This window comes from Cricetulus griseus, chromosome 4, assembly GCF_003668045.3.
Source record: "Cricetulus griseus strain 17A/GY chromosome 4, alternate assembly CriGri-PICRH-1.0, whole genome shotgun sequence".
Lineage (NCBI taxonomy): Eukaryota > Metazoa > Chordata > Mammalia > Rodentia > Cricetidae > Cricetulus > Cricetulus griseus.
The window spans coordinates 45,320,592-45,333,283 of NC_048597.1; positions in this window are offsets into that span (position 1 = coordinate 45,320,592).

Sequence of the window (12,692 nt, forward strand, 5' to 3'; positions counted from 1 at the left end):
GTCCTTCTCTGCATCTGGATTCCAGTTCAGTTCAGTGATTAGTTGTGGGTGTCTACTTCTACTTCCAGAGAAGCTAGTAAACAAGGAGGACTCTAAGAGAGACATACACGGTCCCCTGGAGAAGGGGAAAGGGTCAAGATCTCCTGAGCAAATTGGGAGCACGGGAAGAGGGGGGAGGGAGCTAGGAGAATGAGAGGGGAGAAGAGGAGGGATGCAGAGGACATGAGGGAGCAGAAAGGTTGAGTCAGGGGAAGAATAGAAGATAACAAGAATGGAGATACCATAATAGAGGGAGACATTTTAGGTTTACAGAGAAATCAGGCACTAGGGAAATGTCTGGAGATCTACAAAGATGACACCAGCTAACAATCTAAGCAACAGAGGAGAGGCTACCTTAAATGCCCTACCCTGATAATAAGATTGATGACTGACTTATATGCCACCAGATAGCCCTCATCCAGCAGCTGATGGAAGTATAAGCATATTATAATTTAATATATATGAAAACATCTACCACAATGCCTGAAACTAAGGACTGGAGAGTTGGCTCAGTGGTGAAGAACACCTGTTGATCTTGTAGAGAACAAGAGATCAATTCCCTGAACTTGCATGGCAGCTTATAACTGTAACTTCAGTTCTAGGGGCTCTGATGCCTCTTCTTCTGCCTCCTTGGGCACATACATTCATGCATGCACATAAAATAGTAAATCTAAGCAACAAAAATTTATAAAAGATTCTAATGCATGCATTTTCCTTTCTTTCATTCCAAATGGAAAGTTTTAAGTTTCTTAGAGATTTTTTTTTCTTTGTATCTCCAAAGCATGGACAAAATAGAGCTACCTGGCTTCTCTTAGATCCCATGCACATGTGTAAAGTGTATTTTTATATGCTTATATGCCTAATGTTTATTTTTTAAGTTTTAATTGAAAATATAGTCTTCTCTCATAAAATACATCCCAAACAGTTTCTTCTCCCTCCTTTCCTCCCAATTGCCCACAAACCCCCCTCTGCCTCAGATCCACTTCACCTCCATTTCCTCTGCAGAAAAGAGGCCCCCCAGGGAGATCAACCAAACTGGGCACACAAGCCACAATAAGAGAAGTCAAAACCCTTCACATCAATGCTGGAAAAGGCAACCCAATAGAAGGAAAAGAGTTCCAAGAGTAGGCAAAAGAGTCAGAGACACACCCACTGCCACTGTTAGGAGTCTCACAAAAACATCAAGCTAACAGCAAACATATGCAGAGGACCTGGTCCAGACCAACAAAGAACTCTTCAGTCTCTATGAGACCATATGAGCTCTGCTTAGTTGATTCAGCTGGCCATTCTGTCCTGGTGTCCTCTGAGTCCTATAGACTTTACTCTCCCTCTTCTATGGGGTTCCCAATCTCTGAGGGGAGGGGAGGAATTTTATGTAGACCTTCAATTTAGACTCTTCCTCCTCTTGATGTCTGGCTGGGAGTCTCTGCTTCTGCTCCTGTATGCTGCCAGAAGAAGCTTCTCTGATGACCACTGGAAAAGGTACAGATTTGTGAGTATAGAAGAGATTCATTGGAATTATCTCATTTTTTCAGTAGTTTTTGGTTCTACCCTAGGTCTCTGGGCTATCCAGTCTCAAGTTCCTGACCATTCAGGCAATGTAGGGCATGGATTCCCACTCCTGCGGTGGGCCTCAAGTTAAACCAAACTTTGGTTGGCCACTTACCCAAGTTCAGTCCAATCATTGCCCCGGCACATTTTGTAGGCATGACAGATTGTCTGTCAAGGGTTTTGTGACTATGATGGGGTCCAGATTTCTCTTTCTACAGTCTGTAGAGCACATTCATGTGCCAAAGCCACTAGAATACAGGGGTGAAGGTTCTAAGTGGGTACCAGCTCTACCTATATGTTCAATGAGGTAAGTGGAAATTGTCTTCAGCAGTAGGGCCCTGGTGTCATTTCAGAGAGTGATCTTGTGTCCTAGGTTGTTTAGGGATCTCCACAGGAACCCCTAATCCAATAACTCAATCCAATGCACCCCAGTCCCACCACTGGAAGCCTTGCCTGTCTACTAAAGATGGCTGCCTTTTGTTCAGACTCTATATGCCCCATTACTAGGAATACTCACTAGGGTCACCCTCATAGATTCCAGGGAAGTTTCCACTGTGCAAGGTTTGCACACACTTCCCATACTTCCCAATCCCTGTACACAGTCAGTCCAACCCCCCAAATGAGTATTGTTTATCTTTATTTCATTGCTTCCTTTGTGAAACCAACATAATGACTGATTAACACACTTCTTCATCTCTTACTTTGGTGGATATACATATACTTCAACATGTCTCAGCTTTGAGATCTCAGCAAAATAACAGGGTCTGAATCCATGACATTGTTCTGCAATTAGAGTCTTGGGGGCAGAAATATTTCATGGGGCGTAGAGTATTATAATGTGTCTCCAATTCTAAGGATGGTAATTGAACAAGATACTCCAGTGTCTGGACTCTGACAATTCATCACTACTTTTGTGCTAAATCCAATAGGGGTGCCTAAGTAGGCTTATTCCTGGAAGATGCAAGACTCTCTGACGGACTGTACAATACTGCTTTGCATAATGGTCTCAGATCCTTATACTCACACTACTTCCTATTTCTTTTACCTGAAATGAACTTGCTCTATGACTTAATAATTCTCCTACTTCCCATTTTTTTCCTCACAGGAATTTCCCTACGATAAAATCTTTGCATATTTAATCCTATTTTGGCATCTCTTAATGCAGCAGTATTATACTAGTGTGCCAATATTAAACACGCAATGGTTTATTCTATATCCCTTCATTCTTTGTTCGACAGGCAATATTTTTCACAACAGGTATCTGTTTCATAGGAGGTGGGAGGGTATTAAAGATAGTAAAAATAATATGATTAAATCAATCAATTGAAGATTAAATATTAGCCAATGTGCAAAGCAGACATAAAACAGAAACATGGAGAGTAATGTTTTAGCCATAAAAACACGAGTATCAAAGAGCATAGTGGGAATTTAACAAAATAAAGTGTAAGTGTGTGTTTCAGAGCCACAATATAGATACTACCACATTTTTCTTGGCATGGGATCCATTTATTGTTTTATCTTCAGGTGGGGTTTCATGCATGCCAGACTAGCCCCAAACTCATATGTAGCCAAAGATGACCTTGAATTTCTGATTATCTCTTCTTCTACCTCCAGAGTGCCATGGGTACACTTATGGACCACAATGCCCTATTTATTTATGGATCCAGCCCAGCGTTTCTGATGCTAATTGAACACTCCACCAACTGAGCCACGTCTCCAGCACCAACAGGGCTTTGCAACAAGAAAGGGAACATCTGAATAACAGTAATTCAGTGCAAAATGAGGGTCATTTGGTTGGTTGGTTGGTTGGTTGGTTGGCTGATTTATTTTGATTTGGGAGGTTATTTATTTATTTTTGCAGAACATAGTGAGATCAAAGAATCTGATCATTCACTCAGGAAGAGTGTGGGTGGAGTGATAAATACATATTAACCAGTATGGGAAAGAAAGAGTATGGAGAGTATGGGGGTAATAAATATACATTAACCAGTATAGGAAAGGGCAGTAGTGAGAGACATGAAATCCAGAACACTGGAGCAGCTTCCTGGAAGCTGGAAGTAGGACATTTTAGTTGATCAATAAAGAGGAGAATCATAATGAAGGTCCCAAGAAAGGGCCCAGGGAAGCCAAGGCAGCAGGGACTACCCCAGGACTCAGGGCAGAAACTGCTGATCATTAGCCACTAGTTCAGAAACACAACCCTGCAAATTTCAACACTTGGCAGAGCCACAGCAGTGCCCTGGTTGAGCTTCAGCTGTGTTTATCCCTTTGGTGTTATTTGATGTCAGTACCAACAAACCCCAGTAACCATCTACCTAAGTCACCAATACAAATGCAATTTGGAAAGAAACTCAGAAAGCCCAGGTCTGAGTAGCATGCTCCTTCACCCCTTGTACTCCTTTACCCACTTAGCTGCCCTGTCAGAATGTTGCTGTAAGCCTTTCTAAGTGAAAACATGTTCTCCAGGGCACACATTTGAATAGCTTGACATATTATAATACTAAGATTTTTCTCTTTGTAAGACACTACATTTTCCAGGAGTTCAGCTCAAGGTTTAGCTGTGGATCTCTGCTTCTGCCTCCATCAGCTACTGGATGAAGGCTCTAGGATGGCATTTAAGGTAGTCATCAATCTCATTATAGGGGAAGGGCATTTAGTTGTAGAGAGGCAGGAGAGATGAGCAAAGGGGTCAAGATCATGCTTGGGGAAACCCACAAAAACACCTGACCTGAACCAGTGGGAGCTCATGGACCCCATTTAGACAGCTGAGGAACTAGCATAGGACTGAACCAAGCCTCCTGAACATGGGTATCAGTTAGGAGGCTTGGGCAGTCTATAGGGCCTCTGGCAGTGGAACCAGCATTTATCCTTAATGCACAAAAGGATTTTGGGAGCCCATTCCCCATGGATGGATACTCACTCAGCCTAGATACCCAGGGGAGGGCCTAGGTCCTGCCCTAAATGATGTGACAGTCTTTGATGATTCCTCCATGGAAGGCCTTACCCTCCAAGGGATGTGGATGAGGGGTGGGATAGGGGATCAGTGGGGGTCATGGGAGGCTGGGAGGGAGAGTGAACTGGGATTGGTATGTAAAATGAGATTGTTTCTTTAAAAAAAAGACACTATATTTTTCTAATATTTGACATACACATTTTCCTCTACTGTATTTTAGGTAACGTCCCCAAAGTAGAGTTGATAAGTTGAAGAAATGAACACCAAAAAATATCCTTGATAGCCAGTGTGGTTTGTTTTTTTCTGGATAGCATTTTAATAGTAAGTTTTGATTTATAGAAGGGTTCCTTAAAGTATACACATTTATCCATTTCTATTGTCTCTAAATTATAAAAACCTTTTTCTGGATGTTCTGTAGTCAAGAAATCTAGAAATATTTAATGAGATGACTCATAGCCTTCCATGTGTGCATACATCTTAACTCTAAACACCTGGAACCCCTTCTACCTTACTTGGCAACATATATATATATATATATATATTATATATATATATAATATCAGTTGTGAATAACTTAAAGACCTATGGAAAGCAAGGTGGAAGTTTCTCAAGGACAAATAATAGAACTACAGCTATGGGCATCTACTGCCAAGAAATCTCTATCACAGAGATACTTGCCTACTCTTGTTTGCTGCAGTTTTGTACTCACAATAGTAAGGAAATAAAATGGGCCCACCTGTCCACGAACTGATGAATTGAGAAGGAAAATACATACTCAGTGGAGCATTGTTAGCTATAAAGAATGTAACTTTCAAGAAAATGGATGGACTTGGAAATTATTATATTGAGTTGGGGTAACAAAAACAAGTAGTGCATGCCCTCTCTCACATGTGGGTCCTAGAACTTGATTTTTAATGTATGTGTGCCTACGTTGGTACGATTGTGGGTATAGGTCAAGAAAGCAGAACTGGGTCACTGAGTTGGAAGTGTTGAAGTCAGTCACATGTGACATGAAAGCAGAAATAGAGCCACTAGGGACAGAAGAGTAATTAGAAGGACAAATGGGGGAATGAGAAGAGCCTAGGGGGAAGATCAACAAACCAAATTACGCATGAAAATAAAAAAAAAACAAATGACCCAATTTATACCAATTACAAAATGAAAAAATAAAGGATATTAAACTTAATTTATTTGAACTACTCAAGTAGGCCTGATGAGCTTGCAAGAGTCCTCACAAAAAGGACATAGGTCCTTACCCATGGCTGGAGGAACAGGCAGTGTAGCAGCAGAAGCCACAAATCGAGAGACACTGACACCCTCTAGAAATTGAAAGAGATGAAGAGCTTATGTTTCCATGGAGTCTCCAGGGAATCAACTTCCTGGTATTTAATGTTATTTTCATAAGATTCTCTCTGTCTTCTGATCTCTAGTAAGTTATGAGACTATACTTAGGTTTTAAGACACTAAATGTGTGGTAATCTGTTGCCATGCCAACAAATGTCATAGAGTGATGTTATTTTATACTCTACCACCCAAATCACCAGTAAATGTCCAATTCTCATTAAGTATTCCATGTTATTCAAGGGGAAATCTTGAAGGTTTGTGTGTGTCCATACAAACCTTTCGTAGGATTTCTGGTGTTATTTATCCCTTTTCCCTCCCTCTCCTGCCATTTACCTTTCACCCTTCCCCACAGCTGGAGCCCCTCTGTTAATCTGTTTCCCATTTCATATCACCTGTATCCTGTATACATCTCCCAACCCCCAATCCAACATACACCTACAGCTCCTCTATATTTTCCTGATTTCTGATGCTACCCCATGTTGTATACATATATCTGAGGATTTGGAGCTGGGAACTGCAGGTGGGAGAGAACATGTAGCATTTGTCCTTCTGGATCTGAGTTACTTCACTCCATATAATCTTTTTCCAGCATCATCCATTTACTTGTATGATTTCATTTTTTCTTTATTAGCCGCATACCATTTCACAGTTTATATGTACCACATTTTTATCATCCATGAGTTGAAGGACATTTAGGTTGTTTCTGTTCATAGCTACTGTGTATAGGGCAGCACTAAACATTGTTGAGTGAATATCTGTGGAGTATGATGTCCCTTGGGCTAACAATGCTCCCCACAAGAACCAGAGAGTAATGAGACCCCAGTATCAGGCATGAAAAACATCCCTTAGGATGCTTGGCCAGGGTAGTCAAGTGGCTTGCAAAGCAATATTTATAGATGTAGACCCTGGCTGCCTCTCAGGAGTTGAGAGTGGTTCCCTATTACTGAGGACACAACACACCTAAGACACAGGACTTAGGTCTGGAGCTGACCTAAAAGCCTCTTTTTTGCAACATAGCTTCCATTATTGCAGAAAATACTGTGCAAGCACTCAAGGGAAGGAAGCAATTAAACATTCCTAGCCACCTATGGACTACAGTAATTGGCAGCATGGCAGGCTATGCATAAAGGTGCAAGAAATGGCACTTAAATGTCAGTGGCAACCAACAGATGCTTAATTTGACTGAAAGCCAACTCAAAAGGACAGAAATCATGCCTAGTTCTGGAAACCTAGCCAACTTCCTGAGACTAGTGAGGTCATGGATCTTAGAATCCACTTTGCTGGACTACTGTAATTCCTTACCACATTCTAAAATTCATCTTTATACACACAGATAAGTGAAGCTATGACCCCTCATTCAAGAAGCATCTCATAATAGAAAATGAAGACCATCACAGAGAACCACAACTGGACACATGCAGAGATCAACAGATCATGAGGAGACTAGCCCCAGTGGATATATCTGCATCACAGTCCTTACATCCAGTGCTTAGGGAACATCAAGAAAGAGGGGGCAGAAAGATCGTCAGCCAGAATACTAGGAATTCTGCTGTGAAACTGTCTCTCCTAAAAGTGGCTGCATAAACAAGACCAGAACAATGGCAATATCAATGAACATGCTATCATGGAAAGGGGGATTGCACGGAGTTCCACCCCTAGAAAAAGAAGTACAGACAATTAATGACTGCTGGAAGAAGGAAAATTAGCCTCCAAGGCATGAGTCCCCATATTGGTTGCTCAATGCAAACTGGTCAGCCATGAAATCATATACACACAAACAAATATGTATATACACATACACATACATACTTATGTATGTATGTAACAATAATAAAGAAAAGGAGCCTAACAACTTGGGGGGGAATAGGATGGGTTTGAGAGAAGGTAGATGGGAGGGGCTGGATTGGGAAAAGAGAGGGGGGAAGTGATATAATTGTATTCAGTTAAAATGTAATTTTTAAAATGAAGATGAAGGAAGGAAAGAAAGAAGGAAGGAAGGAAGGAAGGAAGGAAGGAAGGAAGGAAGGAAGGAGAAGAAAGAGGGTGAATGAGGTAATGTCATAGAAGATGTGGAATTCTAAAACCTAATTGACCTTCTGCAAGGATCAGATACCTGACAAGTATTGAAGCCATTCTGCAGTTCCTGACAATCCTCCTCTGGAGAATTGATGACTAGAGTAGGAACTATTAGGATAGTGTCATTTGAGGTTTTTGTTTGTTTGGATAAAGTTCAACTCTGTACAGTCAGAAAGACAAGATAAACAACCTGGGATTGTGACTGGCATCTGGAGCAGGAGAAAACTGAAGACTAAGCTCTAAATTTGTATTATCTGATTCAATCTCAAGGTAGGTAATGTCAAAAGTCAAATGAAGTAAAAGATACAAAGCCTTTTCCCATAAGCAATTGTTTATTTGTGGGTGATGAGAAATCAGTATACTTCTTCATACGAACCTGTGTTGTTTGCAGTACAATATCAGAGGAAAAATGAGAGTTTCCCCCAACACACATGTAAACCAAGGGCATGAAGTTACTAAGGATATGTCAAAGGGACGTGAAGACAACTTGAAGAAGTCCCATTGGCCAAAGTTGGAATTACTGAGTTTCTTATAAATGGATAATAATCATACTTTATTAAGACCCATCAAATGTGGAAGAATAAAGGAGGAAAGAGTGAAAGCAGAATATCCGTCTCAGGACTATAGAAGAGCTCAAGTGACTGAGTTGAATAGAAAAGTGGTTACTAAAATGTCACTGAGTTTGCACAAAGATTCTAGGATAATCTACTCAAGAAAGAACAGATGTGCTATCGCCTACAATCTGCCATAAACATTTGAAGGAATGGTAGAGTCTAAAACAAAACCATATTTTAATTGAAATCCATATGTCATATTTATTTAGCTTACTTGTTATAGGCACAAGATATGATTACTGCTTGTCCCACCCTCCACCTTCTGCCCTCTGCTTGAGGTGAGTGTGGGCTCTGCTTGGGGCCCAACTCCAGCCCTCTCCCCCCTCCTTGGATCTTCCTGGGCCTGCTTTGAGCATAGAGTGGACCCACCCTGGCAGGACAGACCACTCTGAGTCATGCCACACCTCAGACTTGGCCCGCCCTCTGCCCTCTGCCCTCTGCCCTCTGCCCTCTGCCCTCTGCCCTCCACCCTCTGCTTGAGTGAGAAGAACACCAGGAGAGTCTGGACCATCCAGAGTTGCAGACACTGAAGTCTTGGTCCACCTACGCCACAGGGAGACTAGAGGAGAGGGAGAGACCCCACCTGCACCCACTCAAAGAAGGGATGGGAAGACAATAACAGTATAAGAACACACTCAACAACAGAAAGACCAATATGACACCACCAGAATCTAGGGACTCCATACCAGCAAGACCTGAAAAGTCCAACGCAGATAAGGCAGAAGAGAAGGACCTTAAAAACTATTTTATGAAGATGATAGAGACCCTTAAAGAGGAAAACCAGAAAATCCCTTAAAGAAACAGAAAAAACAAACAAACAAAAAATACTTGAAATGGAGGAAAAGACAAACAAAAAATTCAAGAAATAAACAAATCTCTTAGAGAATCTAAAGAAAGCCAAGAAAAAAACAACCAGCCTAATGAGACTGGACATTCAGCAAGTGAGATACCACGCCACATACAGCAGTGCCTCACAGCCCATCTGCAGAAAAGGGTCCCTTGTGTCTTCCCAGTTAGTTGTGTTCAATACTATGTTAAAATCAATAATGGGTGTCAAAAATGTTAAGTGTTTAGATTGCTATAAAATTTTCTGCAAACTCACTTCTGATTCTTAGGTTTTTCATTTTAGTTTATAAAAATAAATATGAAGACACTTTGCGGGTACTGAGTGGCAGTGGGTTGATGATGGCTCGGTCATTTCTTGTCTTAGTGATACTATCAAACCTTTGATCTTATCTGGATTTAAGTTCCTTTTTCACAAACAAAAATTAAGCATGCCCTAAAACTTTCTAAATTGCATGAAACTTACAACTTTGTAAGTCTGCCCATGTTCTCTTCCTTCTGCCAGAGGAGGTTTTTCTTCCAGGAGTTTTTGCCTTGTTCCTCTATAATACTTGAAGTATAAGGCTAGAGTTGGAGCCCAAAAGGTTAATGAGGGATAGAAAGGCCTTGAAGGGCCTTATCTGTAAAACTAATCTAGGCTAATCTGAAATCACAGTGGCCTGAAAGTCACAGGAAACCAACAACAAAGCATTACCTTGAACCACAGGCACCAACTTACATAACAGGATCTGTGACTCACTCCAGATTCCTAGGTACCAGCATCTTGCAGAAATCTTTCAGTGTTTTTACCATCTTCCTCCCACTTGAATGGCCAGTGGTTATTTATAATACTGCTTTTCTTATACATACCTAATGCCAAGTATTATGGCACATAGAAGGTATCTGAACTCTTTCTCAGATAAGTCAATAAATGAATGAATCATGTCCTTCAAAAGTCTTCACACCTAGCTTAACCTCACCAAGTTTTTCTTTCTCTTTTCTCTCTCTGGCTACTACTAGAACCACCCTTATTCCTGTGTGTGTAGTGAAAGGGAAAAGATGATACCAAAAATGCTAGGTGTCAGAGTTTTGAAAATTCAAGTTCACACTCAAGCTTTCTCTGTTTTAATCAGAATATATTAGACTTTAATACAACTGCAAACAACCTTCAAACCCCAGTGCCTTAACATAATATATATATATATATATATATATGTATATATATATATGTATATATATTACTGAGGAATCGCCATACTGATTTCCAAAGTGGTTGTATGAGTTGGCACTCCACCAGCAGTAGAGGAGTGTTCCCCTTTCTCTATATCCTCTCCAGCATTGTCATCGGTGTTTTGATTTTAGCCATTCTGATAGGTGTAAGACAGTATCTCAGAGTTGTTTGATTTGCATTTCTCCAATGGCTAAGGATGTTGAATGCTTTCTTATGTGTCTTTCAGCCATTTAATCACTATAAATGGAGAAAACAAGATATTCCACGACAAAACCAGATTTAAACAATATGATGTAACCACTAATCCAGCCCTACAGAAAGTACTGGAAGGAAAAGTTCAACCTAAGGAAATTCAATACACTCACAAAAACATAGGCAATATATAATCCCACTTTACTAAAACCCAAAAGAAAAAGCAGAGTAAATCCACATACAATACCACTACCAACAGCAAATAAAAAACAAACATGAATAAGCACTCAATGTTCCTTAATTTCCCTCAATATTTATTAATGGTCTTAACTCGCCTATAAAAAGACACAGGGTAATAGAGTGGATACGAAGACAGAATCCATCCTTCTGCTGCATACAAGAAACACACCTCAAATTCAAAGACAGACATTACCTCAGAGTAAAGGGTTGGGATAAGATATTCCAATCAAATGGACCCAAGAAACAAGCTGGGGTAGCTATCCCAGTATCTAACAAATTAGACTGCAAACTAAAATCAATCAAAAGAGATGAAGGAGGTCACTTCCTACTCATCATGGGAAAAAAAAAATCCATCAGGAAGAAGTCTTGATTCTAAACATCTATGCTCCAAATCCAAAGGCACCAACATTTGTAAAAGAAACATTATTAAATCTCAAATCACAAATAAGACCTCACACAATTATAGTGGGAGACCTCAACACCCCACTCTGACCACTAGACAGGACCACCAGACAGAAACTTAACAAAGAGACAAAGGAACTAACAGAAGTTATGACCCAATTGGGATTAACAGACATCTATAGAATATTCCATCCAAACAGAAAAGAATATACCTTCTTTTCAGCACCACATGGAACCTTCTCTAAAATTGACCATATACTCAGCAACATAGTAAACCTCAACAGGTACAAAAAAATTGGAATCACTCATGAGCATTGATGCAAAAATACTCAATAAAATACTGGCAAACCGAATCCAAGAACATATCAGAAAAATCATCCACCATGATCAAGTAGGCTTCATCCCCAGGATGCAGGGTTGGTTCATCACTTGAAAATCTATAAATGTAATCCACCATATAAACCAACTGAAGAAGAAAAACATGATCATCTCACTAGATGCTGAAAAAGCCTGTGACAAAATCCAACACCCCTTCATGATAAAGGTCCTGGAGAGATCAGGGATAACAGGAACATACCTGAACATAATAAAAACAGTATACAGTAAACCAACAGCCAACATCAAACAAAATGGAGAGAAACTCAAAGCTATTCCTCTAAAATCAGGAACAAGACAAGGCTGTCCACTCTCTCTATATCTCTTCAATATTGTACTTGAAGTTCTAGCTAGAGCAATAAGACAACAAAAAGAGATCAAGGGGATACAAATTGGAAAGAAAAAAGTCAAGATTTCACCGTTTGTAGATGATATGATAGTTTACATAAGTGACCCGAAAAACTCTACCAGGGAATTCCTACAGCTGATAAACACCTTCAGCAAAGTGGCAGGATACAAGATTAACTCAAAAAAATCAGTAGCCCTACTATACATGGATGATAAACATGCTGAGAAATCAGAGATACATCAACCTTCACAATTGCCACAGACAACATAAAATACCTTGTGGTAATGCTAACCAAAAAAAGTAAAAGACCTGTATCATAAGAATTTTGAGTCTTTAAAGAAAGAAATTAAAGAAGATACCAGAAAATGGAAGGATCTCCCATGTTCCTGGGTAGGTAGGATCAACATAATAAAAATAGCAATCTTGCCAAAAGCAATCTACAGGGTCAAAGAAATCTTAAGAGAAACTATAAACCCCTAGAATTTTCAAATTAGGATAGATAAG